This window comes from Fukomys damarensis, unplaced genomic scaffold (assembly GCF_012274545.1).
Source record: "Fukomys damarensis isolate Sample0158 unplaced genomic scaffold, DMR_v1.0_HiC HiC_scaffold_39, whole genome shotgun sequence".
NCBI classification, from domain to species: Eukaryota; Metazoa; Chordata; class Mammalia; order Rodentia; family Bathyergidae; genus Fukomys; species Fukomys damarensis.
The window spans coordinates 55904124-55912545 of NW_022900951.1; positions in this window are offsets into that span (position 1 = coordinate 55904124).

Below are 8422 nucleotides of genomic sequence, written 5' to 3' on the forward strand. Positions count from 1 at the left end.
ACTGGCTATCTTCTTTTGGTTTTTTGTTGGTTTTTTTTTTGGGGGGGGGAGTACCAGGGATCGAACTCAGGTCCTTGCACTTGCGAGGCAGGCAGTGGAACCACTGAGCTGAATTCCTAGCCCTATTGGATATCTTCTTGAAGAGTACAAATATAGAACATTTCCATCAACACAGGAAGTTCCACTGAATAGCCCTGCAAATCTAGACTCTTAGGATGGTGATCTGGCGACTAGGCATCTCTGCATCTGCATGAAAAGCAACTTATTTTTTCTCACTTCAGGTCGTCACTGTGCACTGATGTGCTCAGAGTAGCACTGGGGAAAGTAAAGCAGTTTAATAGACTTACTAGCCCTCCTGTTACAATTTTTAAACTAAGATAAAGAATTATTTAGAGAATAGCTAAATAAAATGTGGCATATTCACTAAATGCAATATACAACTGGTGCAACTAAAGCAACTAAAGAGAACGAACTAGGTGTGTCAGTAAGGATGGACTTCAGGGCTGAAGGTGTATGTAGTTCATTGGTGGAACATTCACCTAGTATGTGCAAGGCCCAATCCCTAGCATCACAAAAAACAATAATAAGGAAATATTTTGAAAACATTTTTTGTACAAAAAGAGCAAGATGCCAAATACAAGCATTTATGCACAGAAAAACACGAAACAATTGTTATAGTTTGAGTGTCCTCACCCATAGTTCATGTGTTGCAAATGTGATCCCCAGTGCAACGGTGTTAAGAAATGAGACCTTTGACATTCAAAAGATGCAGATGAAAACATCACTGAGATTCCACCTCACTCCAGAAAGAATGGGTGCTATCAAGAAATCAACCAATAACAAATGCTCACAGGGCTGTGGGGAGAAACGAACCCTTCTCCATTGTTAGTGGAAGTGCAGACTGGTGCAACCACTGTGGGAATTAATATGGAGATACCACAAAGAACTAGGATTAGAGGTTCCATTTGACCCAGCTATTTTCCTGCTGTGTATCTTTCCAAAAGAATTAAAAGAATCACACCACAGTGATATATGTACACCCGTGTTTATAGTGGCACAATTTGTAATAGCTAAAACTTGGAAACAGTTCAAACTGCCCATCAACGGGAGACTGGACAAAGAAGATGTAGTTTTTCTATAAAATGGAATACTACTCACCCATAAAGAATGAGAAACTAGAGTCATTTATAGCTAAATGGATGCATATTGAGGCCATACTCTTAAGTGAAATAAATAGAACACACATGTAAATACTAAATAGTTTCTCTGGTATGAAAAGCCGAAAGTATAAATAAGGTTCAAATTGTATAATTGACAATGTGAAATAGGGAGAAAAGGGCTAAAGGTGTAGGGGAAGTGGGAAGGGTAGGGGAAAGGAAATAAGGGAAAAGAAAAAAGTATGAGAAAATGGAAATAAACTTTTTGTAAATAGGGAAGGGAGGAAGAGGTGAAGGGAGGGCAGGGGTATAGGGAAAAAATGAGAACCAAGACCTGTCATGTAAAGGTTCAATATCCTACTGATGAATATAACTGTACTGATTACCTAAAATGTACCAATAAACTTAATGGAAATTTTAAAATGAGATCTTTGAGAGGGGGTCAGGTCCTGTGGTTCTGCCTTCATGAATGGACTAAGGCTGTCATCACAGCAGGGTTTGATATGGTGGGAGTGATATTCTTTTAAAGGATGAGTTTGGGCCCCTATCCTCTCCCATTTGAATGCTCTCTTGCCATGTGAGGCCTTCTACCAAGTTATGATGCAAAAAAAAGCCCTTCACCAGATGCAGCACCTCAGTCTTAGACGTCCAACCCCAGAATTGTGAGCCAAATAAACTTCTATTTATAAATTACCCAGTCTGTAGTATTCTATTATAGTAGCAGAAAATGGACTAAGACAATACTACATTTTTCCTACATAAAACCTTTTATCCATTTATTCATTCATTTATTTATTTTGGTACCGGGGATCAAACTCAGGACCTTATTTTGAGAGGTAGGCCGAGGAACCACTGAGCCAAATCTCTGGCCCTAAAATCATTTTCTAAAGGTCTAGAAGTACATCTCATCAGCTAGCCGTGGTGGTGCACACCTGTAATCCCAGCACTCGGGAAGCTGAGGCAGGAGGATCGCTGTGAGTTCGAGACCAGCCTGGGCTACACAGTGAGTTCCAGGTCAGTCTCAACTACATAGTGAGACCCTGTCTCAAAAAAACAAAAAAAAAGGGCCGGGGATTTAGCTCAGTGGTTTGGTGGCCTGCCTTGCAAGCGCCAGGGCCCAAGTTCAATCCACAGTACCAAAAAAAACCCACCCCCCCCAAAAAAAGAAAGTACATCTCAAACTCATGACAGTGGTTACTTCTGGGAAAGGGATAGGTCTATGGAATAAATGAAAATATACTCATGTTATTACTTGTTATAATTATTAAAATAGGACACAAGTTGATATATGAATATAAATATGTAAAGACATGATGATGGCAAAAGTAAGAGAGGGAAGCACAAAAACTCTTAGTGACAGTTGTGTTAAGATGGTGGGATTAGGGCCAGGGATTTAGCTCAGTGATTCCACCGCCTGCCTTGCAAGCACAAGGTCCTGAATTTGATCCCTGGTACCAGGAAAAAAAAAAAAACAAAAAAAGGTGGTGGGATTAGTACACAGGGCCATTGGTTTCTCCCAGGTGCTGGATCTCACTGTGGCATGCCTTACACAGAGCTGCAAGATAAAAACTTTTTTTTTTGCCAGATGTAGTTGTTCACACCTGTAACCCCAGCACTCAGGAAGCTAGGGCAGGAGGATCACTTCAAGTTTAAAGCTAGCCTGGGCTATGAGTTCAAGGCCAGCCTGGACTACACAGCAAGACCCTGTATCAGAAAAAAAATTTTTTTTCAATAAAAAGTAAATCCAGCTTTATGCTGCTGACATAGTTATATTATTATATATTGGGGCAATTCTTAAGAGTCATTTGGGCCAGATATGGTGTTGCACACCTGTAATCCCAGCACTCAGGAGGCTGAGGCAGGAGGATTGCCAGGAATTCAAGGTCAGTCTGGGCTACATGTGAGAACCTGTTTCCAAAAAACATGTTTAAAAAAAGGCAATTGACTCTGGTATGTAATTAGCGCCAGAAATAACAGCTTGATATCATTTATATAAAATTTCTTAATCGTCTTTGGTGATAGTCTCCAAGATTCAGTCAATATAAAACCCCATTCTGTGGCAAATTCTTACTGGCAGGCACAGTGGGACCCTATAGTTCCTAAAACCAGAGGTTCCATTGGAATATTTTGAGACTTCACTTCTTATGCTCAGGCCACATGACTGGTTATGGGATTTGAAAACTTCCAGATCAAAAATCCCTCCTCTGTGGTGTGAAACTCAGATCCAAAAGCCTCTGGTTTCACCTGCACCCTACCTCCATGTGGTTTATGAAGTAATCCAGGCAAGGAACAATCAGGCTTCTCAGCTTTCAGGCCAGAATGATAACCCTGTCACCCCACCGCCTGTTCATCTGGCTTCTAAAACATATTGATCCAGCCTCAGTCAACAACAGAGCATACCAATACTTCTGCCCTTCATCAGAGAATATATGTACTGTAGTAGGCCTCTGTGGTCCTATCAAAAGCCTGGATATGAGAAGAGATATTTATGGGATATATTGTAAGGGACATTCTATCCATCCACTCCTTTGGGTGGCATTTTAAGTTGTGTACTCAGATCAAGCTAGAGCACCAGAAGGTTACATGCCTAAACCATGTGAGCTCAGCCCCTGCACAAGTTTTAATGTTATCCTTGGCTTTTAGCCAGGATAGTTACAAGAAAGTTATATGGAAATCTCTTCTGTGTGTATTATGAAACTGTTACTGAGGATATTTTCCCTTATGTTAATCCTACATGAGATATTTCTTTTTTTTTCTTTTTGAGACAGAGTCTCAAAAAGTTGAGACTGACCTGGAACTCACTATGTAGCCCAGGCTGCTCTTGAACTCACAGTGATCCTCCTGCCTCAGCCTCCCGAGTGTTGGGATTACAGGTGGGCGCCACCACACCTGGCCATGAGATATTTCTTATTGAATTTAGTGCCAGCAATGGACCATTATGTAGCTGCTAAAAATCCTCATTAGGGAGGCAAAATATGAAAATATGTTTATGATACATTCTTGGAAAAAAGCAGAATGCAAAATGGTATATATACTCTAACTGCAACCATATAAAATGATATGTGTCTGTGGATAAGAACTGAACACTGATAAAGATGAAAATGGTATGAGGGCAATAGGATTAGAAATAATTTTTTAAAAGATTTTACTTGCTTTAATCCTCTCTTTTTTTCAATTGAAGGAAAGAAGAATTTAGTGGCAGAACAATCTCTTTTTTAATTAAATGTGCTTCTTGTATGCAGAATATTGTTGGATCTTGCTTCTTGATCCATTTTACCAGTCTATTTCTTTTGATTGGTAAATTGAGACCATTTACATTAATGTAAACCCAGGGTTCTCAAACATTGCTAGCCAGTGTTCTACCACTAGGCCACTGAGCCATATCCCCTAGTCCCTTTTAACCCTGTTTTTTTTGTGGGGGATGTGCTGTTTGGAAAATATCTGTGGCAAAAACTCTTCAGTAAAGAAGTATGAGGGCTGGGGATGTGACTCAGTGGTAGAGTGCTTGGCCAACATGCATGAGGCCCTGGGTTTGATCCTCAGCATCGAAAAAAGAGGAGACTGAGCCGAGCGTGGTGGTGCACACCTGTAATCCCAGCACTAGGGAGGCTGAGGCAGGAGGATCGCTGTGAGTTCGAGACCAGCCTGGGTTACATAGTGAGTTCCAGGTCAGTCTCAACTACATAGTGAGACCCTGTCTCAGAAAAAAAACTCTAGATGTGGGTTGTGTTTTTTCAGAGCTAGGCAGGGTAACAAAGAAGTGGAGAAGCCAGGTGTGGTGGCATACACCTATAATTCCAGTGTCTGGGAGACTGAGGCAGGAGGATCGCCATGAGTTTGAGGCCAGCCTGGGCTACATAGTGAGATCAAGGACAGCCTGAACTACATAGTGAGACCCTGTCTCAAACAAACAAACAAACAAACCCCAAAAAATAAAGAAGCGGAGAAATGTCTATGTCAATTTAAATTAACAGAGCCAGTTTGTGGGGGCAGCACCCAGGTAGAAGAGTGGGTAGTGGCAGTGAAAGAGGCAAGAGAGCCAAACCCCTGTGATCCTCAAGAGACAAAAAGTAGTGAATTAGGAGCCATTGGAGAACATAAACTCTGGGGTTTTAACTAGCAGAAAAGCTTGTGCCTCCCATATCCTGCCGTATCTATTCATAGCCTAAGACAAAGGTGGTTTTCTGGGGGCCTCCTGTTAGCCCTCTTTCCTGGCCAGTGTCTCTTCTATTTTCCAAAGCTACATTGCTGAAACTGTTACTTGATTGAGGTGTATTCTAACAGTACCACAGTAATGAGGTGAGTAAGTCATGGTGTATTTGTCACCCAACTGATCCTCTTGCCCCTGCCCCTTCTAAAACATCTGGACCAGGGCCAGGGATTTAGCTCAGTGGTGCCACTGCCTGCCCCGCAAATGTTAATGTCCTGAGTTCAATTCCAGGTATAAATAAATAAACAAACAAACAAACCACCTGGTCCTATGGCATATGGTCATTTTATATGTCCAAGGTTTCAAGATATACTTTCATCTCATGAAGGCTCAACAGACATTTGTTTGATGACAGAGTCTATATCTAGTGGGGTAAACTATATACTCTCATGAAATGAAAATCCATGAAACCACAAGCACAAAATTAAAGAATACAAATTGAGTTCATAGAGGATCCAGAGGTGCCAAGGAGATAAGTGATCTGTCAGGTTGGGCTAGTTGGGGAAAGTTTCCAAGAGCACACAACTTTCAGGCTTTGAATTAGAAATTTGAGGTAATGGACATGCATTTGTGGACAGGTGAACTTTTTCAAACAAATGCACAAAGAGGAAACAATGCAAGACATAACTCAAGCCAGGACAGGTGCTTACCCCATCCTGCTATTTCCCCATCTCAGCAACTCTACATGAGATGCCACCACACCTATTTTAGTGAGAAGACAGCTCCTTGTTTAGTGACCACAGGCTCTCTCCTCTACCAAATGAATTCACCACCCATAAAGCCCTTACCAGATTCTCTAGACTGAGCTGCAGGGGGAAGAGTATTCAGGAAATGCTTGCAGGCATTGTGAGCAACTATGTCCCATCTCTCTAGTCTAGAGCTCAGGTAGGCATATATGGCCTTCTATATACCATCTAGGTGACAGGCAGAAGACAAATGCCTGTTGGAGTAGAAGAACAAAGGACTGTGGTTAACATCACTTTGAAAGGTCAATATACTGACAGTGCTGAAAAACCCTGGTTGCATGGATATCCTCCACAGGGGGAAGGCGTCAACATCACAGAACATGTATCAAGGAATACTGCAAAGGGTAAACAAATTAAATTACAGTCCCTGTCCCTAGAAGACTGTGGTCTAGCAGAAAACATAAAACATGGCCACGCAGACAAAACACAATTTATTTAAAAGTTGTTAAATGCCCAAGTGTAGTATCATTTGATTCCTGATCCCATTAATTCATTCAATATTCATTTCTACTAGTGACTCAGCTGAGATCACAGAGACACATAAAACTTACTGTCCTCAAGGAGCTCACAGTTTATTGGGAGAGACAGACAAGTAAACAAACAGTTTGGGCCATATACCATGCGCATGCCCAAGGTGCTTGGGAATGCCAAAAACAAAGACCTTGGCTGCACTTAAAAGGAGACAGGAAAAGCTGTATAGTTTTCTAAAATAAGAGGCTGAAGGGCTGGGGATTTAGCTCAGTGGTGTAGCTGCCTGCCTCACAAGCACAAGGTCCCGAGTTTGATCCCCAGTACCTAAATAAATAAAATAAGAGGCTTAAAAAATAATAATAAAATAAGATGCTTGAGGAGGGGATAACAAGTGATGAAATCCCAGGATGTAGACAGATAGGTGTAAAAGGGTTTGGATATTTCCAGAAAATAATGGAGAACTCTAGCTGCTTGGAATTTAGCATGCTTAGCAAAAGATGAGGCAGGAAAGGTGTGAAGTGACCCGAATCTGAAGAGTACTGCCAAGGAGTTTGAACTTAATCACATAGGCAATGGGAAAAATCAGAGAACGTCTTAAGCAGGGAAATTAAGGGATCACATATAAGTCATAGGATATCAGGTCTTCTGCCTCCTAGTCATTCTCCTATCTCCTTGAGCAAGCCACTTACCTCTGAGAATTATTAGTGTCTTCATCTATAAAATAGGGATAATAGTGGGCCTGTGATTTAGCGCAGTGGCATTGTCCCTGCCTTGCAAGCATAAGGTCCTGAGTTCAAACCCCGATACTGGAAAAAAAAAAAGGAAATAGGGATAATAGTAATACCTACCTCACAGGGTTGATATGAAAAGTAAATGAGCAAACCAATTAGCACAGTGACTGGCACATAATAAGCACCATAAATTTTAGCTGGAATTACCAGGCACGTTTCTTAGAATGCTAACAATGTTGGCAGCTTGGAACATAAAGTGGCAAAAGTCTAATGGAAAGAGATCCAGTTAAGATGATATTGCAATTTAAATCCTAAATAAGATCTCCAGCTAGGATTTGGATGGAGCAAGTAGGGAGACAAAAAGATCTAGCTCGGGAAATTGGTTTGGCAAATTCAGAGATCAAGGGTAGCCAGAGGGTAGGGGTGTGGGTGCAGGAACAGATAAGGAGGTCAGTTTGGGACCTGTTAAATAAGAAGCAAAGCCGTTTAAAATGGGAACCAGAAGAATATCAATACTTAAGGAGAGTCCAGGAGAAGCGGCAGAGGAAACGTGAGAAAAATCTCACCGTCAGCGTCAACTGTGTATAGTGTATAGTGGGGACAGGGGCGGGTGAAGAAGCCCACCACCATTGGCTGTTTATGTTATACAAGCCTCCCACCGAACTCTCCAACGTTCATACGTCTTATTTTTTAGTCAGTTCCTTGCTTCTTGCTTCACGGTTTTCTGCTTCTTGGAGGTAACGTTTTTCTCTTGGTCGCTCTTAAGGAGGAAAAGGGTCTAGAATCTCCCAATACGATAAAGTAGGAGACCTCGAATTAGGGAGCAGGTGGAAGGGGAAGGGGGAGGAAAATTATTTTTATGAAAAGGAAAATAGTCCGCGACGACCTCTAATAATTAAAGTTCCACCTCCCTATATCCTGCCACGCTGCTCTCCCGCCGCCGGTATCAGGCTCCTGGTCGCAAAGTAGGACGGGAGATGTAGTCCTTTAAGATTGACCAGGGTGGCACGACTGAAGAACTCGGTTTCCCAACTGGCTCTCCAGGCGCGTGCGCAGATGGCTGCCCGGGCGAGTGGTAAACAGAGACGTCAGGCGGGGGCTGCTGCT